Genomic DNA, 25,000 nt, shown 5'->3' on the forward strand with positions numbered 1-25,000 from the left:
TGGTCACACCATGCTGGAGTACAGTGTGCACACCATGCTGGGAGTACAGTGGTCACACCATGCTGGGAGTACAGTGTGCACACCATGCTGGGAGTACAGTGGTCACACCATGCTGGGAGTACAGTGGTCACACCATGCTAGGAGTACAGTGTGCACACCATGCTGGGAGTACAGTGGTCACACCATGCTGGGAGTACAGTGTGCACACCATGCTGGGAGTACAGTGGTCACACCGTGCTGGGAGTACAGTGTGCCCACCGTGCTGGGAGTATAATGTTTGTACCATTGAAATAAGTTTATTGAAGTAAAATACTCACAAAGGGATGAGGTAGCTCAAGCTATTCTCACCCCGTTCAGTACATCGTGTTAATACATACATACATACATAGACACACATCACAAACAATAAACATATTACCAAACATTCTGAGAGATAAACATATACATTTCCTATGTTTGTACCATGCTGCACATGGTCACATCACGGGAAGGTATGAGAGAGAGAGGAGTGGCAGAAAGACAAAATAAAGACGAGAGGAGAAAAAGGATGAAGAAGAGAATGTACGAAAAAAGGATGAAGAAGAGAATGTATGAAAAAAGGATGAAGAGAGAGACATGCCACAATTGGCGATAATCGCAATTGTGAACACGAGACTTGCCGCGAACAAGAGATTTACCGCCCCACCGTACACCATAAAATCCGGACATTTTTGCCTGACTCTTAAATCCGGACATTTTTGTTTGACCCTTTAATCCGGACATTATTTACTGACCCTTTAATCCGGACATTTTACGTGACCCTTTAATCCAGACATTATTGCCTGACCCTCCTTTAATCTGGACATTTTGCCTGACCCTTTAATCACCTTAAATCATCTGGACATTTTGCTGACTTCTTAATTGTAACCGATCTCACCCATAATAGACCCAGTCTTCCACACTAAGCACAGCCCACACCTGACACACACTAAGCACACCCCACACCTGACAACACTAAGCACAGCCCACACCTGACACACACTAAGCACACCCCACACCTGACAACACTAAGCACAGCCCACACCTGACACACACTAAGCACACCCCACACCTGACAACACTTAGCACAGCCCACACCTGACACACACTAAGCACAGCCCACACCCGACACATTACTAGGAAATAACATGCTCGAATCTAATGTTTTTATCATGCTCCAGATTAACGCTAAATTATGATACAAATATATTAACGTTCTCTACCCTGACGTAAGCCACGCGCGTACGAGGCTAGATGGGTTTTGTGGTGTGGAAGTTAAAGAGTGAGGTGTGGATGGTGAGTGTGTGTGAGTGTGGAGGGTGAGAGTGAGTGTGGAGGGTGAGAGTAAGTGTGGAGGGTGAGGGTGTGGAGGGTGAGGGTGTGGAGGGTGAGGGTGTGGAGGGTGAGGGTGTGGAGGGTGAGGGTGTGGAGGGTGAGGGTGTGGAGGGTGAGGGTGTGGAGGGTGAGGGTGTAAGCAGGGGGGGGGAAGGGAGGACCTGCACCAGCGAGAGTCATGCCCAGGATGCGTCCCATAAGAAGAGACTAAGGTGTCAGCAAGAGGTCCCCGCTCACCACTGACACCAGTTCCTGCAGTGTTTTAAGAAGCGAAGACGCTGACTTGTGCGAAGTGTTCACAAGGGAAGGGATGTGGTGGCTCTGAGCTAACACCAGCGACCAGCAGCAGCAGCAGCAACAGCAGCAGCAGCAGTAGCAGCAGCAGTAGCAGCAGTAGCAGCAGCAGTAGCAGCAGTAGCAGCAGTAGCAGTAGCAGCAGCAGCAGCAGCAGCAGTAGCAGCAGCCTCGCACAGCTTACACCACCCTCAAGAGTTCCCGGAGCATAATTTGTATACGTGGACCTCTGATTTAAGCACAAGACGGGTTCCAACGCTGAGCACCACCTCAGACCGCCAGTAATAGTCACCGTTGCCCCCGGGGACCTACACCCCCACAATTAAAATTAAGACTGTGTCGTGGGGAGGTGGTGTGTGTCGTGGGGAGGTGGTGTGTGTCGTGGGGAGGTGGTGTGTGTCGTGGGGAGGTGGTGTGTGTCGTGGGGAGGTGGTGTGTGTCGTGGGGAGGTGGTGTGTGTCGTGGGGAGGTGGTGTGTGTCGTGGGGAGGTGGTGTGTGTCGTGGGGAGGTGGTGTGTGTCGTGGGGGAGGTGGTGTGTGTCGTGGGGGAGGTGGTGTGTGTCGTGGGGGAGGTGGTGTGTGTCGTGGGGAGGTGGTGTGTGTCGTGGGGAGGTGGTGTGTGTCGTGGGGAGGTGGTGTGTGTCGTGGGGAGGTGGTGTGTGTCGTGGGGAGGTGGTGTGTGACGAGGGGAGGTGGTGTGTGTCGTGGGGAGGTGGTGTGTGTCGTGGGGAGGTGGTGTGTGTCGTGGGGAGGTGGTGTGTGTCGTGGGGAGGTGGTGTGTGTCGTGGGGAGGTGGTGTGTGTCGTGGGGAGGTGGTGTGTGTCGTGGGGAGGTGGTGTGTGTCGTGGGGAGGTGGTGTGTGTCGTGGGGAGGTGGTGTGTGTCGTGGGGAGGTGGTGTGTGTCGTGGGGAGGTGGTGTGTGTCGTGGGGAGGTGGTGTGTGTCGTGGGGAGGTGGTGTGTGTCGTGGGGAGGTGGTGTGTGACGAGGGATGGGCGGGTCCCAGCTCGGCTTCTCTACATTAGGTGATTACCAAATGATCCCAGGCGTGACGCCACGTGGTTTTTCACCCCCGTGATATTCCTGCGCGGGACTTTCAGCTTCCAGCTAGGCGCCAACGACAAGGTCACACACAAATACTATTATTTTTGGTGGGCGGTGGAGGCAAAATAGACTTTTATAACCACCAACTTTTGCTTACATCTGTCCACCATCACTGGGAGACGTACTCAGTCTTGAGGTTATCCTGAGATGATTTCGGGGCTTTAGTGTCCCCGCGGCCCGGTCCTCGACCAGGCCTCCACCCCCCAGGAAGCAGCCCGTGACAGCTGACTAACACCCAGGTACCTATTTACTGCTAGGTAACAGGGGCATAACGTGAAAGAAATTTTGCCCATTGTTTCTCGCCGGCGCCCGGGATCGAACCCGGGACCACAGGATCGCAAGTCCAGCGTGCTGTCCGCTCGGCCGACCGGCTCCCTTGAGTCTAGTGCCATTATGTTCACGGGGGACTTACGTAAGACCGTCTTACATAACACTTTCTTAAAAAAAAAATCACAATATCGCAACATGATTTAGTTATATAAATAAAAAAATAAAAAACACCGGTCATTAAACACAACAGCATTGTGACTATTATTTATTTTTCTGACACTGACACCAGTAATCAACATCCTCATGAATACGGCATCGAGTATACAGGTGTTAGATGGTCCTTGACCCAGAGGGAAGATGTAAAACCTGGCGGACAACAAGAGGCCAGAGTCAGGCAACAATCACCTCACCCATCGCCGCTCCCTACGATTAATGAGGTTAGGTGAATCGTGGAGTGAAGTGTCTCTACACTTATACATGTTTGGATATCTATTTGTAAACACCGACTCGAAATCTTCGCTCCATTCATTATTATCTAGTCAGCACAGAGATAATATACAACTCCTCACAGAAATCCAACATATAGAGGATCATATAGAAGAGCAGAGGTGCCATAGGCACAATCAGAGAACACTGTATAAACATCAGAGGTCCGCAGTTGTTCAACGTCCTCCCAGCAAGCATAAGAAATATTGCCGGAACAACCGTGGACATCTTCAAGAGGAAACTGGATTTATTCCTCCAAGGAGTGCCGGACCAACCGGGCTGTGGTGGATATGTGGGCCTGCGGGCCGCTCCAAGCAACAGCCTGGTGGACCAAACTCTCACAAGTCAAGCCTGGCCTCGGGCCGGGCTTGGAGAGTAAAAGAACTCTCAGAACCCCATCAACCAGGTATAGGAAAAGAAGCCCATAATCTAGGGCTAGTCAATCACCCTAAATTGGATTCCAAGTCACATTGGCATAGATGACAATGAAAAGGCAGACTCACTAGCAAAAACTGCCACTGCTCTAAAAGCTGTTCAGGTTCAAATACCTCCAAGTTTTTCCCAGATTAAGGAGCAAACCAAGAAGAAAATACTCCCAACTATCAAAAGTCGTCACAGTCAAAGTAGCGGAAGGAAGATCCACTGCGATATGGTACGAACAAGCCACTGGGTACTACTCTTTCAAGCCTGACAAAAAGATATCTAGAGACATTGCAGTAGTCATACACAGACTCAGAGTTGGTTACAAATGCTGCTGGGAGGTAATGAACCCAATAGTTAAAGAGTTTCATATCTGTGAAACAGAAGCAGAGGCGCCACTATTGCACTACTTACTGGAATGTGAAGCTACTGAAACCCTGCGCATAAAACTCAACATTAATCCAACGACAGCAACTGCATTAGATGCACATTCCACCGCGACTACAATGATTAGAAAACCCGTTAAAGAATGGGAATCACTAGTGAACATTCTGCACCCATAACAGCCACCAAGATAATGTTATTAAAACAAGACAAAAACAGAAGCAAAAAAGAAACAGGGAAAAAGGAGGAAACCCCACCTCCATTTAATACTTTGACCCAAATATCAAAGTAACAAGGTTATCGGGAATAACCAAACTCAATTACGGGCTCACCATAGCCCGTGCTACATGGACAATTCGTTCTGAGTAACTAAATCTAAAACAACCACCACCTTGTAAACCTTGAAAACTGTAAAAAAAAATCCATGAACAAGAGGTCATAGATTTAAATTAGCTAAGCACAGATGCCGAAGAAATATACGAAAATTCACTTTCGCAAACAGTGGTAGACGGTTGGAACAAGTTAGGTGAGGTGGTGGTGGAGGCCAAGACCGTCAGTAGTTTCAAAGCGTTATATGACAGAGTGCTGGGAAGACGGGACACCACGAGCGTAGCTCTCATCCTGTAACTACACTTAGGCAATTACACATACACACACACACACACACACACACACACACACACACACACACACACACACACACACACACGAGAACATATTAGAGTAACGCGGTGGAAGTAAACTCAGTCTCTGGTCACCCGAGAGACACGCATTACCCACTAGACCACGATGAGCTTCAAAGCATCAGAGGAAATGATGAAAAGAAGCAAAATATCCGTGGCAGAAGTGGGGGGGGGGAGAACTGGGAAGGCCCCCCCCCTACTCCACCTCCACTCAACTCCCCGCACTTGAACACCGACACAAGGCCCTATCTGGCTGCCCGTCGGCCTCGCCTCCCCGCTGACAGTCCCGGCACACCGCTATCCCTGTGTGAGGGGCCCCAACACATGCATTCCCACATATGCATCCCACATATACTTCCTGCAGCATCCTGCACCAACTTTAATTACGTGCTGCCGTGCGTCACCTCTCCAAGCAACAGCCTGGTGGACCAAACTCTTTACAAGTCAAGCCCTGGCCTTGGGCCGGGCTTGGGGAGTAGAACAACTCCCAGAACCCCATCAACCAGGTATCCATTCCCTCGCCACACTCAAAATAACATGCTTGGGGGGAACATAATGGATTATGACGGATTCAAAACTACTCGGGTTTGAAGCCGTATCAAGGAGACGCGCCCATCAGGGTCAACACTCCCGAAAGTCACAACTAAAAAGATTCGGGCAGCATCAGCCCAGATTTTCTGGGTATCTTCTTGAGGTTATCTTGACATGATTTCGGGGCTTTTTAGTGTCCCCGCAGCCCGGTCCTCGACCAGGCCTCCACCCCCAAGAAGTAGCCCGTGACAGCTGACTAACACCCAGGTACCTATTTTACTGCTAGTTAACAGGGGCATAGGGTGAAAGAAACTCTGCCCAATGTTTCTCGCCTGCGCCTGGGATCGAACCCAAGACTACAGGATCACAAGTCCAGTGTGCTGTCCGCTCGGCCGACCGGCTCTCCGATGTACCGGAGGGTTCGTCAACTCATCCTCTCAACTAATAGGTCGCGGTTTGTTACGTTGTGGTATCCAACGTTACAAATGCAACCTGCTATACAAAGTCAAGACTCAACTATCTACATTTTCTATGCATCGGACTCGGCAGATCAGGTGTGTTGCTTGGGTTTGTACGTTTCTTGTTAGGTCGGGTGTGGTAGGACGCACGCAGGTGTGGCAGGACGCACGCAGGTGTGGCAGGACACACGCAGGTGTGGCAGGACACACGCAGGTGTGGCAGGACGCAACGCATGCAGGTGTGGCAGGAGAGAGACGCGGGTGTGATGGGGACACGCTCACTCGCCAGTGAATGACACGCCCCATAACCTTCTCGACAACAATAATTCTTGATCTTGTCTGCACAACAGAAGCGAGGTTTGCCTCCCTAACACCTGTAACTCTCACAAGGTTTGCCTCCCTAACACCTGTAACTCTCACAAGGTTTGCCTCCCTAACACCTGTAACTCTCACAAGGTTTGCCTCCCTAACACCTGTAACTCTCACAAGGTTTGCCTCCCTAAACCTGTAACTCTCACAAGGTTTGCCTCCCTAACACCTGTAACTCTCACAAGGTTTGCTTCCCTAACACCTGTAACTCTCACAAGGTTTGCCTCCCTAACACCTGTAACTCTCACAAGGTTTGCCTCCCTAACACCTGTAACTCTCACAGTGTTAGGGCAGCGGTCATAAGAGTCGCGGGTCACCTCCAGTCTACAACACAACCCATTTCCAAACACTGGGTACGAAAACGTTATTTAGTATAGCTGGTCGACTATGGCTGGCAAGCGAGGGAGGGAGGGAGGGAGGGAGGGGCAGCATTACTCGCACGTCCTCTCAGTACGAGCGCCGGCGGCCAACTGATGACAGAGGACCCCCAGTCAGTGACAGTCAGCCTCACAGTTTCACCTCGCAAACCCAACATCCACCACTAATTTCCACCAGACACGCACGCTAGGGCCCCGTAATTAACATGGGAGTCACACAGATAAAATTACTGCACTACAACTCCTCCTCCAGCATGTGCGTTCGCCTAGTCTCCAAACACGTTTCAATACCGGACAAGTTGGGTGCGGGAGCGAACACGGGACACTTCACCTCCAAGAGGTCCAACACAAGACTGACGGGGGGAAAGAAAGAGAGGCGGTAACCGGCACTATAACCCCCAGCCGGGTGCCAACGCGGAATTTCTCTCTCTCCCAAACCCCGCCGCCACCCGCACCACCTAAATAGGGCAGCGGCCCACGCTAATGTGAACCTCAGCCCCATCTAAATCAAACATGACCTTTATATATACACACACGGCCTCGTACAAATGTTATGATGCAATGTCTGGTAAAAGTACTGAGTAGAATGTCGACCCCCAACACCCCCCCCCCTTCTTCTTCCTCCCCAACAATATCTACTTCCCCTTCCCTCCCCCCAAACACCCACCCCTTTTTCCCCCCCTTTCCCCAGCTCCAACAACACCTACCTCCTCCCCTCCACCTTCTCCCTCACTCAAAGTCAAATAAACATTCACAACGCAGCTTGAGCAAGTGTGTGTAGTTTGACCCCACACCTGAACACCACCTCTCTCTCTTACTGACCCCCACACCTGAACATCACCACTCTCTCTCTCTTTCACTGACCCCCACACCTGAACATCACCTCTCTCTCTCTCCTCTCTCTTACTGACCCCCACACCTGAACACCACCTCCCTCTCTCTTACTGACCCCACACCTGAACACCCCCTCTCTCTTACTGACCCCACACCTGAACACCCCCTCTCTCTTACTGACCCCACACCTGAACACCCCCTCTCTCTTACTGACCCCACACCTGAACACCCCCTCTCTCTTACTGACCCCACACCTGAACACCCCCTCTCTCTTACTGACCCCACACCTGAAGGACCCCCCCCCCCCGGAACACGCCACACCTCAACTAGAATGATCATTTGAAGTTGATCTATCCCATAACGATAACGAGTCAACACAGTAACAACAGCCAGGATAACAACACGCGTAACAACAGCCAGGATAACAACACGTACAACAACAGCCAGGATAACAACACGTGCCACAACAGCCAGGATAACAACACGTACAACAACAGCCAGGATAACAACACGTACAACAACAGCCAGGATAACATCACATGCAACAACAGCCAAGATAAGGCCCAAGCCCGGCCCGAGGCCAAGTCAAGCCTGGCCTCGGGCCGGGCTCGGGGGAGCAGAAGAACTCCCAGAACCCCCATCAAGCAGGTATACAAGTATTTCAGCTTGTGTGTCCCTCAGACATGTAATTAGAGAGTTACTTTGACGCCACTTCGACGACCTGTAGAAATCCAACAGGCGTTGACGGAGCGGGAGAGAGTAAAATGTTGGCGTTGGTCTGGCGTGGAGTGTGGGCCTCGTGGTAAATTGTAACCATGATATATATGTGCTTCAGCCTACAGTTTAGACCTATTGTCTTATGTATGACCCTCTGTCCTGCGTGACAGTGAATACCAGCATTATCCTCACTTTAATAAGACTATCAAAATCCTCAGATTAGGCAAAATTGTAATTAATTTTGTCAATAAAGATGTTATTAATAATAAAATGGGCCTCGTGGTGGTGTTACCGAGCCTCAATGTTAATGGCATGAATGACGTCAAGACATTGAGAAGTGTGTTAGTACGCCAGAGTGTAGTACAGTGGCCTCGTGGAGTATCAACATCGTTGCCTCCCTTGATTTAATATGACAATCGTGTGTTTTCACCATTTAATAACATGGCTGATTACCTGGTGGTGATTTTGCGTGTTGTTCTACTGCCGGAGTCTGGCCAGCCTTCCCTGGCTACTGTGTGGTCTGTTAAGCTCTCTCTCCATAGCCCAAGAGAGCTCCATAGCTCTCCATAGCCCAAGAGAGCTCCATAGCTCTCCATAGCCCAAGAGAGCTCCATAGCTCTCCATAGCCCAAGAGAGCTCCATAGCTCTCCATAGCCCAAGAGAGCTCCATAGCTCTCCATAGCCCAAGAGAGCTCCATAGCTCTCCATAGCCCAAGAGAGCTCCATAGCTCTCCATAGCCCAAGAGAGCTCCATAGCTCTCCATAGCCCAAGAGAGCTCCATAGCTCTCCATAGCCCAAGAGAGCTCCATAGCTCTCCATAGCCCAAGAGAGCTCCATAGCTCTCCATAGCCCAAGAGAGCTCCATAGCTCTCCATATAGCCATCACAGGCCAGGCCAGCCCGTCCCCTCCAAAGGTTTCCCAACCTCAAGAAAACTGTCAAATTATAACCGTCCTCTCCTAACCTATCAGTCCCAAAAACTGAAAACGGGACAGTACGTCACTTTCGCCAGCCGCTTCCAGTTTCAAGTACGACCATTTTGGCCCTTGTGTAACGCATACGATCGAAATGCGACGTTCTTTGTCGCATCCAGGACAGGTTGCACAGCCGGGACAGGTTGCACAGCCGGGACAGGTTGCACAGCCGGGACAGGTTGCACAGCCGGGACAGGTTGCACAGCCAGGCCGCGCAGGTAACTAGCAGAAACTTGTCCACTTTTCTCTTGAAAACTTCCGCTCTTGTTCCACTACATTTCGTAAATTTGTTGAGAGGGGATTGAAGTCGTGGACCTCTGACGTTTAAACTGTTGCCTGTGCTTATGGCACCCAGAGATTTATACTTTGCACTTCCTACCCTACCTTTCACTCCGGTATGTGGTCATTTTGGTGGGCAGGTTTGGCACCTGTGATTATAGACGCACTGTTACTACAAGAGCGTGAAAAAGAACTGGAAACCTGCCCTAGTCGTCCAGACACCAGCTCTTATAATCCACCCTATAATTTTCCCGTCACAGGCAGTGTTGGGTGGAGCCTGACGTTATTGTTTGGTGAACATTGTATTGTTTGGCGTGCTTCTTCCACCCTGGTGCTCGCCTGTCCTACATCCACCACCTCTCTCAACTCACTCACACAACTGTGTAACTATTTCATTGACTCAGGTGTTCTGGACGACATCCTAACAATTGATCAAAATTTTGCTTGTCTATTTTAAAGAATGAAGAACAATTTTATTTATATTACTTCTAAGCAGCATCACTTATGAACCCATCCCTGCCCTTGTGTGGCAGTGCACAATAGAAAGTTGTTTTCACATATTCATACATTAAAACATTGATTGTAACCATGATATATATGTGCTTTAGCCTACAGTTTAGATACCTGGTTGATGGGGTTCTGGGAGTTCTTCTACTCCCCAAGCCCGGCCCGAGGCCAGGCTCGACTTGTGAGAGTCTGGTCCACCAGGCTGTTGCTTGGAGCGGCCCGCAGGGCCACGTACCCACCACAGCCCGGCTGGTCCTATTGATGGCCTATTGTTAGACCTATTGTCTTGTGTGTGATCCTCTGTCCTGCGTGACAGTGAATACCAGCATTAACCTCACTTTAATAAGACTTAATTGAAATCCTCAGACTAGGCAAAATTGTAATCAATTTTGTCAATAAAGATGTTAATAATAATAATAACTCACTCGCCGCCAGCCCTACCATCCACCACCACCTCTCAACTCACTCGCCGCCAGCCCTACCATCCACCACCACACTCAACTCACTCGCCGCCAGCCCTACCATCCACCACCACACTCAACTCACTCGCCGCCAGCCCTACCATCCACCACCACTCTCAACTCACTCGCCGCCAGCCCTACCATCCACCACCACACTCAACTCACTCGCCGCCAGCCCTACCATCCACCACCACACTCAACTCACTCGCCGCCAGCCCTACCATCCACCACCACACTCAACTCACTCGCCGCCAGCCCTACCATCCACCACCACACTCAACTCACTCGCCGCCAGCCCTACCATCCACCACCACACTCAACTCACTCGCCGCCAGCCCTACCATCCACCACCACTCTCAACTCACTCGCCGCCAGCCCTACCATCCACCACCACTCTCAACTCACTCGCCGCCAGCCCTACCATCCACCACCACACTCAACTCACTCGCCGCCAGCCCTACCATCCACCACCACTCTCAACTCACTCGCCGCCAGCCCTACCATCCACCACCACACTCAACTCACTCGCCGCCAGCCCTACCATCCACCACCACCTCTCAACTCACTCGCCGCCAGCCCTACCATCCACCACCACCTCTCAACTCACTCGCCGTCAGTGTTAAAGTATTGCACACGCCCCACTGGCCGCCTCTCATGAAATGTCACGCCGATTTATTTCCGCTTTGACAACAGTGTCAAATCCATAACGCGATCCCCACCGCTGGAAGAATTAAGAAAAAAATTGCTTCCCCTCTCTTAGAGCTAAGAAAAATACATGTCTTAAAGACATACAAGGATTTGGAAGACATATGCTTCCAAATTGACACTAATTCATTAAAGGATGAACTCATCGACAATACCTCTGGCGCCATACCAACGAGATGATCGGTACGGGATGAAGACAAAAGTCATCTACCCGTCGAGTGAGGCGCTCACGATTCCAACAACACAGTTGCCAAGGAGGAAGTCAAACTGAAGGAGACGTGGCCATGTGGCCCAAGACGACCACGGTGGCCACCTCCCCCATGTGGCCAGCCCCGTCACGATGTGGGGTGCCCGCAGCGAGGGAGCCACGCCACAACCTGCATATCACCTCTAATGGGAGAAGCATCTTGCCTACCTTGTAATGGTTCCTTGAACGACCACACACCATAACTCTCTACGTCAGACACGGGGGTGACAGTAGTGGGGGAGAGGGGAGAACACCGGGGGAAGGGGAATACGGGGAAGGGGAATACGGGGGAGGGGGAATACGGGGGAGGGGGAATACGGGGGAGGGGGAATACGGGGGAGGGGGAATACGGGGGAGGGGGAATACGGGGGAGGGGGAATACGGGGAAAGGGGAGATCACGAGGGGTGGGAAGAACATGGGGGGAATCGAAAAACACTGGGGGGGGGGGGAGCAGCACACTGGCCAGGGGTAAAGAGAACACTGACCGCGGCCAGGTCTCCTGGTTGGTCGTCTGATCAACCAGGCTGTTCGAAGCCTGGTTGATCAGGTATTCCTTTGTTGGCGTTAATCGAGTACTCTTCCGAACATCGTGAGACGCTGGTCAGTTATGCCCCTTAAGTGTGGCTGGAGTGTTGAAACGTCTTTTGATGTCGAGATGTCTCTCAATATACCTATTGCACCTCTCATTTGCTCAACGGCTATTCTGCCCACCCAGCCGTGTCACCTGGTCTTATGTAATTTGCGTGTACAGAATTGCAACCAGTCCCTATAATATTTTCAAAGTGTAAATTATTATGTCTCTCTCCCCCTCCTGTGCTCTACACGGGCGTGTCAAACATGCAGCCCTTCGCAAGCCCACCAGCGGCCCGCACAGAGGATTACTGTAATTCCCTCATTTAACGGCCAAAATTGCAATTTTTATAATTTAAATTATCACCTTTTAATAGATTTTAAAAGCACAAGGGAAACAAATGCAGCTGTGAGGCAAGCGAGTTAAGACTCCTGATGGCGTGATGTTAACTACTACTGTTGTTGTTGTTTAAGATTCGCTACCTGGAACAAAAAGTTCCAAGCAGCACGGGCTATGGTGAGCCCGTAGCAGTTGTTAAGCTGGCCTAAATTTTGTTTCAGTTTTTTAACCGGTGATATAATTTTAATTTAATTTTTTTCAGATACAACAAAAACTTGTCAGAGAACAAGGCTGACTGATCAACACTTGTCATTTCTGATCAAAGTGGGAATTGCACAGACATTTCAGCCAGACACAGCAAAAATTGTCATTTTAAATGCTTATTTTGAACTCTTGTAATTTTTTGATCAATGTATTTGTTGCTGTTGCATAGAAGTCTATGTTGCCGTTTAAAATTTAGTTTTTTTTTCTACTTTTGGTAAACAACTACATTACCCCGTGTGGCCCTCGTGACACATAAATGTAAGCCATATGGCCCGCGGAGGACCCTCACTTTGACATGCCTATCTTGAGGTTATCTTGAGATGATTTCGGGGGGATTTCGATTTCCCATCTGCCTGTCTATACAATGCAAATTCAATTTTTGTAATTAGTCCCAATAATTCAAATGTTTTATTAAATGGATGTAATGATCTTTGCACGCCCTCCAGGCCAGCAATTTCCCCAGCTTTGAATAGGGGGGCTGTTACTGTGCAGCAATACTCCACTCCAGTGCAGTGGAATATGGAGCCCTTCGCTTGAAAGGTTCTTATTATCCAACCTGTCATTTTTCTAGCAGTTGTGACTTTGCCGGCCTAGCAGTTGTGACTTTGCCGGCCTAGCAGTTGTGACTTTGCCGGCCTAGCAGTTGTGACTTTGCTGGCCTAGCAGTTGTGACTTTGCTGGCCTAGCAGTTGTGACTTTGCTGGCCTAGCAGTTGTGACTTTGCTGGCCTAGCAGTTGTGACTTTGCTGGCCTAGCAGTTGTGACTTTGCTGTGTTCTTTAAAAGGTAAGGTCTTCCGACATTATCACTCCCAGATCCTTTACATGGATTTTTCTTTCCACAGTATGATTTGGCTGCATTTTATATATGGTTTCTTTTTACATTTTCCCTTTTCAACGACGCAGGAGCTGGAACCTATCTTCATTAAATATATTTTCTGTGGCCCATTGAAAGACCCGATTTACATCAGATTGGAGGTTTGCTGTGTTTTCTATGTCGTCTACTCTCGTAAAAATCCTAGCGTCATCTGCAAAGGATGATACGGCACTATATATAGTGTCCTTGTCTATCTCCGATATCACAGAGTACTGGAGCAAGCACAGTACTCTGGGGAACTGAACCTGGATGAAGTTCTGGGAGTTGTTGCTCTCTCTAAACCGGGCACGGGGCCAGGCTAAACTTCCGAGAGCTTGGTCCAACAGGCTGTTTGCTTGCAGCGGAAACCTGTTGGAACAAGTTGGCAAAGAAAGCTGGGACGGACGGACGGCGAGACACAGAGGGAAAGAGAAAGTGAGTGAGTGAGTGAGAATGAGAGAGAATGAGAGAATAGAGAGAATGAGAGAATAGAGAGAATAGAGAGAATGAGAGAATAGAGAGAATAGAGAGAATGAGAGAGAGAGAGAGAGAGGGGGGGGGGGGGAACTGGCCGTACAGACCACGCCTCTCCCCCCAAACTGCTGCTGCTGCTGCAGTAGAGGTTTCGGGAAGCTGGAGGAGGAGGAGTTATGGTGGACCGCTGCAGGAGGCTGGCCACCTTGGTTTATAGATCTGGGGAACCACCCTCCCCCCTAGCCCCCCTCCACCCACTCATACGCTCACCTTACCCCCCCCCCCTTCTCATCCCTCTCCGAGTGGACAGCACACTCTGGCTCGTAGTCCTAAGGGTCCGGGTTCGATTCCCTGACCCTTAATTCCATCCCCTCCCCCCCCATCCCGCGAGGATGCAGCCCGCGCAGCTGTTATGGGCTGCATCTGGGGGGGGGGGGGGGCGTAAATTTCCCCCCCCCCCCCACGTGTGAGAGAGAGAGGGGTGAGAGGTGAGAATAAGTGAGAGGTGAGAGAGTGAGATGTGAGAGTGAGTGAGGTGAGAGAATCAATCAATCAATCTCACACACACACACACACACACACACACACACACACACACACACACACACACAACTCTATACACTACACAACCTACGGCAAGAAAGGCGGTGTCCGCACACAGGCTAGTGTCTTCACCTAGTTGTGCTTGCAGGGGTTGAGCTCTACTCTTTCGGCCCGCCTCTCAACTCCCAATCAATCAACTGTTACTAACTACTAATTAATTTATAGTTATCCCCCCCCCGCACACACAAAAGGGAGCAGCCCGAAACAGCTGTCTAACTCCCAGGTACCTATTTGCTGCTAGGTAACAGGGGCATCAGGGTGAAAGGAACTATGCCTCCTTTTGTTTCTGCCATCACCGGGCATCGAACCCGGACCCTAGGATTACGAGTCCAGAGCGCTGTGTAACGCCGGGAAAGTACACCCATGACTCACCCTGGGAACGTCCTGGTAAGATCAGCCTGTAACCTCAGATTCAGCTAGAGTTAATTGAAATATCATCTGGCTCCTCCCTAGTCAGCTTGTTTCCTGTTTATAAATAATCCTGATAGTCTTGACAAACAACTTAATGGTGCAGCTTGATTGCTTTTTTGTACATCATGTGAAGCTGACGCCCTAAGGTGCTGACCAACCATTTAGGTGTGCAACACACACTTTTCCCGAGTAGGCTCAATCAGCTGGGAACAGGTCCACACCAGACGTTCCCACAACAGTGTAAAACGCCCCCCCCCCTTCTGATTCAGTTGTATATATACCCCTGTATGATAGTTAGAGAGAGAGAGTGCTGGAGTGTCGGAGAGTGTGAGGCTGCAGGTCAGTGAGGTTGCAGGTCATCAGGCAAGCCAAACTAGGTGAAGAGTGAATCCACCAGACTGAGAGGCAGAGAGTGGTCTTAATTAAATTAAGGTAATGTGTGTGATCTTTGATACGTTTTCCATGTCTGGATCCTGTAACAATTGCCAATATTGCCAGTGTTAAAGTAGGGATTTATAGTTTTATGAATTTCATAATTTGTTCTCAATAAACTCGTGTTAAACTTCCCATCTGTGTCAATTGTTGAATCCCCGTAGCTTCTGGATATAATTTGCTAACAACCGTCCCATAATTATTGACAGTTAAAGAAAGAGGACTCTCTAAGTCAAGCAATGTTTCTTGCCTCGTTGCTTGATATAGTCTCAATGGTCAAGGCAGATGGTGGCAGCGATATTAATCCTGTGTAGCATTTTCTTGTTGGACACCTTTGGTTCCGGTGTAAACCATTAGTGGTACTGTAATATATGGTGTACAAATGTGCAGGGGTTACATTAATATGTTTTATATTTTAAGTTTATATGTATACTGGTGCTACAGCTGTACACTCAGCTATCAGCCCCCCCTGTGTATTTGCATATATACATGCAAATGTGCGAATAATCGCGTCAGAAACGAGTCATTCTACTAATCTAAGAACGCTTGGCAGGCGGGGCTAATAGCCTAGCTCGCCCTCCCCCCCCCCCCCTCACTTCTCCTCCAAGCACATCTCAACAGCATCTTGCGAGACATTCCCCCAGTTTTACGCCCCACGCTGCACCCCCCCCCCCCTCTTGAGAGCACACTATACACCACCTTCACCAAAATACATTAAACAACACATCCTCCTAAAATGAAAGTACTTATAGTAACTATTAGGTGGAAAGTACTAATGTGTAGTGATGGGTCAACCTGTCCTCTTAAAAATAACGTTGCTTTTGGCCGTTTGCCCGTATGGCCGAAAGTGGACATAATTTGAAAATGAAAAAAAAATGAAAATAAATGATTTTTTTTTTCAACAACAGTTAGTTAAGGGTCATTTGGTAGGTTAGGTGGGCAGGAAATTCTCATAAGTATCAAAACGTTATGAAAAACGTTAATTGAAAGTTTCCTCTCCTAACCTTTCCAAGTAAGCTGGACGACTCAAATAGAAAACGGGACAGTACGTCACTTTTGTGAGTCGATTTCATTTCAAATTACGTCCACTTTTGGCCATAACGCACACCAGCCAAAAGCGACGTTATTTTTAAGAGGACGGGTTGGATGGATAACCAGTAAACCACTTTTGTGTACTATGAAGTGCAGTGTATCCCGAACAAAATTAAAGCTAAAATCAAATTTAAATATTTCTGGGCCTAGTATAGTACATGTGAGTACTCTATTAGCCTTAAGATAGCGGCTAAGACTTGCTAGATGTTAAGTTTGGTCTTATATTAACGTTGCTCGTTACAATGTGTCCCCCGTGTGTCCAAATTCAATAATATAAAAGTCAACGTTCTGCTAGATCATCACTACATATTGGTACTTTCGACCAAATAGTTGCTATAGGCACTAGATCATCACTACATATTGGTACTTTCGACCAAATAGTTGCTATAAGCACTAGTTCATCACTACATATTGATACTTTCGACCAAATAGTTACTGTAAGTACTTTCATTTCGAGAGAATGGACCAGCTCCCTCAAGGAGGCATCCAAGAGACACTCCAGACAGACGAACACACTCATCTAGCTCACCTCAACACACACTCATCTAGCTCACCTCATCACACACTCATCTAGCTCACCTCAATCACACACTCATCTAGCTCACCTCAACACACACTCATCTAGCTCACCTCATCACACTGACGTCACGCCGCCTCCACGTGCTCTATGTAAACATTATGAGAGGGGGGGGGGAGGTCACGTTGTTGTTGTTTTAGATATAGCTACTCAGGACGAAATGTCCATGTAGCACGGGCTATGGTGAGCCCGCCACGTGACCGGAGGTGGTCACGTGGCGCTGGCGCCTTATCAACGTCAGGCGTGATTAATGAGATGTATTGGAGCTTTCTATGCACTAAGATTGACAACTGTCCCAAACCTCAACATTGACTCTAAATGCTCTGACTGTAAATCTAAATGATTTATATCATTTATGCATTTGACTCTAAAGGCATCACCTAAATAGATGATGCATTTGACTCTAAATGCATCATCTAAATAGATGATGCATTTGACTCTAAACGCATCACCTAAATAGATGATGCATTTGACTCTAAATGCATCATCTAAATAGATGATGCATTTGACTCTAAATGCATCACCTAAATAGATGATGCATTTGACTCTAAATGCATCATCTAAATAGATGATGCATTTGACTCTAAATGCATCATCTAAATAGATGATGCATTTGACTCTAAATGCAGCCTCTCGCTGCTGGGCTTGAGATAAACATTGAATAAAAAACTATACAACAAGATTGTGATATCAGGCCGGGGCCTACATACAATTGTATTCAAGCCGAGTGTTCCCCACACGGGAGGGATAACTTGTGCATACCCACGTGGTATTTACTAGTATGAGTATACCCACGCCCTATTATTAACCTGTACCTGCCTACCAGTATCTACGGGAAGGTGAGATCTAGCTTTTATCCCCCCCGCTTACTACCCCTTAATTTACTTGTTGCGTTAAAGTTTTAATGAACTATTCAGACGTTTGAATTGCTTGTTGAATCTGGCCCTAAAGTTGTGGATAGATACCTTCCATAACTACTACTTTCAGTGCACTGAACTTGTTGACCACCCATACCTGCATAGGACCAAAGTGCCAAAGCTCAACCCCCGCAAGCACCATTAGGCGAGTACAATTAGGCGAGTACCAGTATATCCTGACTGTCAACTCTTGCTGTTTGTCCAACTATCGCGTGTTCCACTTATCTTCTCCCGTCCCAATCCACCTTGCCTATTCTCCTCTCAGTATCATGTATGTTGCCCTCATATCTCCCGCTCTATGGTTATGAGATCCAGTTCATTTATCCAATCCTAACAGGTTAACCCTTTTATCTCTGGCACTAATCTTGTTCCAAACCTTTATTTTTCTGAATTTTCAGTTTATATTTCACAAGTTGTGGAATCCAGACCGGTGCTGCATATTCCAGTATTTGTCAATGACTGCCTTGAAAGCGCTATGGTTTACATTTTTAAACGACATTTTAATATTTGCCAGCGTGTCCAGGGCCAGACGAGGTGTTTGTCAGGGTGCTTAAAGAATGCTAAGAAGAACTTTGTGAGCCCCGTCTTACATATTCAATATATATTATTCATTAGTCAGCCAGAGTACCGGAGCTGTGACGGGTTCCTAATGTGATACCGATTTTTAAGGTAGATTGATAAATCGCTCGCGTCGAACTATCAGCCAAATTAGCTTAATAACATCCATTGTGCGGAAATTGCTTGAATCGTCAATAAAAAAATCGTCTACATCTTGAAAAAACGTTAAGATTAATAAATGATTGACAGCATGGTTTTACTAAAGGCCGCGCTTCTTTGACGAATTTGCTTTCATTCTATTCAATCATATTTGTGGCAGTTGACAGTAGAAGGAATTGACACGTTAATTTCGGCTGCTGTTTAAAGGTGGGTGATAGTAGCTATCAGGCAGTGGTTACGGGGTTGATAATGTGATCAGCCAGACTATTGATGCTTGCAGACGAACGCAAACACCACATCTCCTGCGTGATACCTGCTAGATGGGGTTCTGGGAGTTCTTCTACTCCCCAAGCCTGGCCTGAGACCAGGGCTGACAATCTCCTTTCATCATACAGACTAGCACCATTGCAGCTCAGTAGGTGATCTCTCTCATATTCAGAAGTTTGGTGAAACGCCTTTGGCCCTAAGTTTAGAGAGTTGACTCTCGGTTCCGTATTTGCTGGCGGATAGCACGTGTGTGTGTGTGTGTGTGTCCCCCCACCAACACTGTATATATATGTATTTACATTTGTTGACCAGACCACACACTAGAAAGTGAAGGGACGACGACGTTTCGGTCCGTCCTGGACCATTCTCAAGTCGATTGTATTTACATTTGTAGGAGTTTTCCCCCTACAAAACTAATTGAAAACTTTGTTGTAAACTTAGATGAAATATACCAAACTGTTTTCCCCCACAAATTATCTTTGTAAATTAGATGCGCCTTATATACGCCGATATGTACTGTACTTAATGCCCTCTTACTTGTGTGGCTATAATGGGCATTTGACCAGTGTGTAACCTTGTCTCGTAAGGCATTATCTAAATGTACTAAGCAAGAACCTGTGCCTCGAATATCTTATAAATATACCATGTCACCCTTGCCTGCGTTCACAGTAATAAAGTTTAAGGTACTTTTAGCAATACTATGAGTGCACAGCGTTATCTTGAGATGATTTCGGGGCTTTTTAGTATTCCCGCGGCCCGGTCCTCGACCAGGCCTCCACCCCCAGGAAGCAGCCCGTGACAGCTGACTAACACCCAGGTACCTATTTTACTGCTAGGTAACAGGGGCACAGGGTGAAAAACTCTGCCCATTGTTTCTCGCCGGCGCCCGGGATCGAACCCGGGACCACAGGATCACAAGTCCAGCGTGCTAATCACACTATCGTCATGTATCAATGAGAAAATCCGTAGCGGCCGTGGTGAGGGTTCGAACCTAGGTGCTGGGGTGTTTCCAGGCACACGATCTAGCCACGACAAAGTTTAGCGAGCGTGTGCCTGGGAACACCCAGGGTTCGAACCCGCATCACGGGCCCCATTCCCTCCCATCTCTCTCCTTCAACCTCAGATAGACCATTACATTTATTAAGTAAATGACGAAAATGCGCACGTAAACTGTGGGAATGATTTAACACTCTACAGGCAACAAATCCCAGTTTTCATTTCCGAATTCATTACAGTTCTTAAAAGGCATTTAACTCAGGCCTACCTACAGAGTCCAACCAGCTTAGATGTCCGTCCCACACCCGAGACCATTCCCCCCTACACAGTTGGGTGAGGCTAGCCCCAAGCATCTGGCCTCCAACTTTGAACAGAGAGAAAAAACACACATTCTCTTGTGTAGAGTGTACAATGGCTGCCACTCTCAGATTCAACTTTCCTCTCATGCTCCCACTGTAAAAATTCCACTTTCCTCCCACTGTAAATTTCCACTTTCCTTCCCCCCTCCCACTGTAAAACTCCAGCTGACCCCTTTTAACCCCCAGACTGCTATTGTCAAAGACTCGAGCCTCTCTTAAGAAATGTTAATTTCTTCCGGTTCCAAGGCTGGTTTTGTTCGTATAGTGTATGTCTCAAGAACTTACCCCTCTTGAGGACAAGCACAAGTCCGTGGACCACCTAAATACCACAATAAAATATTATAAATATATTATATATATATATATATATATATATATATATATATATTATATATATATATATATATATATATATATATATATATAATATATATATATAATATATATATATATATATAATATATATATAATATATATATATATATATTATATATATATAATATATATATATATATATATATATATATATTATATATATATATATATATATATATATATATATATATATATATATATATATAGCCCTCGCCATATATATATATATATATATATATATATATATATATGAATGAAATCATTAGGAGGAGCCTTACCACAGCGGGTTGTCCAGTAGAGAGAGCGCCCAGTAAACTAATGCCCCCATATCTCTCCTAAGCCTCTTGGTCAGCCAGAGGGGGATCACAGTAAACCCCTGGAAGAAGGGTAGGCAGGAGGAGTGGGGCTACCCGTGTGTACCAAGCTTGGCTAACACCTACATTGATCTCAGTGTTGCACATCCGGGTGATGCTGCCACTCACAGGTAATCAGTCAAGTCTTGTAAGCCGAGAGATTTAAATCACCATTACTTCAAAGAAACTTGGTGCCTGCGTAAAAGTGCCACTAGCTTTCTGAAGAATCTGGGGCCAGATTCACGAAGCAGTTGCGTAAGTACTTACGAACATGTACATCTTTCCTCAATCTTTGATGGCTTTGGTTACATTTATTAAAGTTTACAAGCATGAAAACTTGCCAATCAAATGTTGTTATTGTTGCAAACAGCCTCCTGGTGTTTCGGAGCTCATTAACTGTTTAATAATTGTAAACAAAGCCGCCAAAGATTGAGAAAAGATGTACAGGTTCGTAAGTGTTTGCGTAACTTCTTCGTGAATCTAGCCCCAGGGTTCTAACGTAATTAAAACAAGAGATCTTAGAGCCGCCAGCTTTCTTTTAAAGCAACTCAGCGTGGCAATACGGAGGGTTAAATGCACATTACATTCATGGTTCCTGCCGACCATCTGAGGAGCTGGAGGAACTCTGACAGCCTGTGACAACTAACTTTGTATCTTGTGGGTAATCAGTGTTGTAACCCATTTTGTGCAATAAAGTTTCCAGAGTGTGTGTGTACGTACAAGTACACGTACACGCTGAATACACGTACACACGCTTCAAGCCCACCCCTGGCTTGAAGCCCTCGCCACATTCTAGATCCCTAGTGTGAGTGGGATGCAGACCCACACGCTCACAATGGATCCAGATCCCTTAGACCCAGGCTGGGTCCCGCCGCACTCTCACACACTCACAATACACCTGTCTTCAAAAGTGAAGGCTCACAATTTCATCCGCTCCATGCAAGACCCAAACTGCTTTAACATGAGTCAGGCCAGCACAAGCCAAGAAGTGTTTTAAATCTGTTAAACTTAATACACATTTGAGGAGTGACTGCGCATGGGTTGACGGTGCCACCGTGACTGCCAGTACGTCAACACCACCACCAACATACTTGCCCTTATCGACGCTCTCGTGCGAGATACACACAATCCAGTTAAAACGGCAACGAATGGTTGAGAGTTTTGAGTAATTGGGGCGGGGGAAGTGTGGATGTGTTAAGTGGATCTGCCACCAGGGTGTTGTCTCTGGCTGCCCTCCAGGCCTCCCACCGCGCCAACACCCTCTCCTTCCCTCTCTCTCTCCACCTGCTATGATTTACCTGCCACAGCTCTCCAGAGTTATATTATAGCCAAGACCATAAAATGACAGGGCATTCTCCCCCCTCGGCTCTCCAATCTCCTCCACGCCCAGGTACCCTCCCTCATCCCTCTCTCACCCCCTACTCCACCTCTCCACCTCCACCTAGCGCCTCCACTCGGTGTAAAAGCACAATAGCCCTCCTCTAACAGTTAAATGACTGCTCAGGTAATTAGCGAGGAGATAGCTAACAATTTGAAAGTCTTCACAAAAATATTCTCACCCTGGTTGGTGTGTAATATACGCCGCACACTATGCAGGCGCCCGTGCAGGTATACACACCCAGATATACTGGTGTATACTCGCCTGCTTCTGCCTGCACCATCCAACATTAGATCTTGTGCCTGCACCATCCAACATTAGATCTTGTGCCTGCACCATCCAACATTAGATCTTGTGCCTGCACCATCCAACATTAGATCTTGTGCCTGCACCATCCAACATTAGATCTTGTGCCTGCACCATCCAACATTAGATCTTGTGCCTGCACCATCCAACATTAGATCTTGTGCCTGCACCATCCAACATTAGATCTATTAGTATTAAGTTTTAGTCTTTAGTGTTTTTCCTGCCCGAAACGCTTTGCGTCATAGTGGCTTTAGGCATTGTATGTACTAGCTCTATCTAGAAATCCATCAATATCTGTATCACCCCTTGTATGTATGTACTTTACCTAAATAAACATTTGAATTTGAATTTGAATCTTTAACTTTTCCTGCCATTGTGGATGGAGACGAGGGATTCAAGAACAAATGTTGAAGAGGGGCCTAAGACTGCTGTTTAAAGCAATGACTCCTCACCTATTTTTCCATCATATCTACTCTTAACGTTTTGAATGGAGGTTCCTTCCACAACCTCCTCCTCTACTTCATTCCATTTCACCACTATTATTTCCTCAAAAGAAAACTTTCTAACATCTCTATGACTCGTCAGAGTCTGAACTTCGCATCCATGCACTCTTGTGTTATTGACTATAATTGTAAACATGTCCTCTTTTTCCACTCTCACTCCCCCTAAGTACTGCATACGTCTCAATCATGGCTCCCCACCTCTCTGAATTTTCGAGCGTAATCAGGTTTAGTAGTAGTAGTTGTTTTAGATTCAGTTACTCGGAACATAGGCTTCAAATAGCACGGGCTATGGTGAGCCCGTAGAGGACTTACCTGGCACAGGAACGGGGCAAGTAGCACGGGCTAAGGTTAGCCTCGTCTGCAGGTTTAGTTCCTTCAGTCTCTCTTTATATCCCATCCCTCGCAACTCTTGGTCGAGCGTCGTCGCAAACTTCTGAACCTTTTCGAGTCGCCTTGTGTTCGCGGGGCTCCACGACGGGGCGGAATACTCTACTGGTATATCTTGAGGTTATCTTGAGATAATTTCGGGGCTTTTTAGTGTCCCCGCGGCCCGGTCCTCGATCAGGTCTCCACCCCCAGAAAGCAGCCCGTGACAGCTGACTAACACCCAGGTACCTATTTTACTGCTAGGTAACAGGGGCATAGGGTGAAAGAAACTCTGCCCATTGTTTCTCGCCGGCGCCTGGGATCGAACCCAGGACCACAAGTCCAGCGTGCTGTCCGCTCGGCCGACCGGCTCCCGTAGATGTACATCTATCTAAATTCCTCCTTATTTAGGTTCCTGAATGATGTTCTAACTTTTGCTTGTGTAGAGTATGCTGCTGACGTTACCCTATTTATATAAGCCTCCAGAGTCAATACACACAGAAATCACAATAGCGTGATGCATCAAATGAACAAATCTACAAGGGCCGTGACGGGGATTCGAACCTGCGTCCGAGAGCATCCCAGACGCTGCCTTAATCGACTGAGCTACTGTAATGAAGTAAGGGCGAAGAGGTACAACGGCCTATTGACATAGCTCGAGTGCATGGGGTAATTATGTAAAATCCTGGTTTGTGTCTCGGAGAGGCTGCAGGATCCAAGCAAATTCAGTAGAATTTCTGGTTGCAATTCTTATACCATGTCGTAGCTCAGTCGATTAAGGCAGCGTCTGGGATGCTCTCGGACGCAGGTACGAATCCTCGTCACGGCCCTTGTGGATTTGTTCCTCCAGAGTCAAATTCGGTGTTACATCTACTCGGGTATTTTTTCTCATAGTCTTTATAGCGAGGTAGGTGCCCTTCATGGTGTATTGTTCCTTTGGTCGCCTCATGCCTATTCAATGTTTTCATAACCGTGTACTTGCTCGTGTTGAACTCTGGTAGCCATTTCTCCGACGAACTTTGCAACTTGTTCAAGTCATCTTGGAGAATCCTATAATCCTCATGTCACAACTCTTCTCATTGGTTTTGCAAAGTGTGCAAACATTGATTTATAAGACAACTCCTTTATTTACACACACACACAAATGGCTACTAAAGTTCAACCCGAGTAAATGCAAGGTATTGAAACTAGGCGGTGGAAACAGGATGCCAGACACAGGATGCCGAATGGGAAATGAAGTCCTTCATGAAACGTATAGAGAGAAAGATCTACGAGTTGATATCACACCAAACCTGTCTCCTGAAGCCCACATAAAAAGAATTACATCTGCGGCATATGCGAGGCTGGCTAACATCAGAACAGTCTTCAGCAACTTGTGTAAGGATTCATTCAGA

At 47.5% G+C, this 25,000-nt stretch overlaps 1 protein-coding gene across 4 annotated transcripts in view; it reads right to left on the reverse strand.

The window, feature by feature from the left end:
• Pka-R1 (protein kinase, cAMP-dependent, regulatory subunit type 1) overlaps positions 1 to 25,000 on the reverse strand; it is a 149,991-nt gene that overhangs the window by 101,634 nt on the left and 23,357 nt on the right. The window contains exon 1 of one of the 4 annotated variants that reach the window (XR_011230943.1): positions 6,786 to 6,817. The exons of 1 other annotated variant lie outside the window; for it this stretch is intronic. The gene's annotated coding sequence lies outside the window, so the exon portion shown is untranslated. Of the gene's footprint in view, positions 1 to 6,785; positions 6,818 to 7,018; positions 7,135 to 25,000 lie in introns of those variants that run through there. 2 more of the 4 variants (XM_045745853.2, XM_045745854.2) reach the window with 2 other exon arrangements.

The sequence above is a fragment of the Procambarus clarkii genome, chromosome 39 (assembly GCF_040958095.1).
Source record: "Procambarus clarkii isolate CNS0578487 chromosome 39, FALCON_Pclarkii_2.0, whole genome shotgun sequence".
In the NCBI taxonomy this organism is placed as follows: domain Eukaryota; kingdom Metazoa; phylum Arthropoda; class Malacostraca; order Decapoda; family Cambaridae; genus Procambarus; species Procambarus clarkii.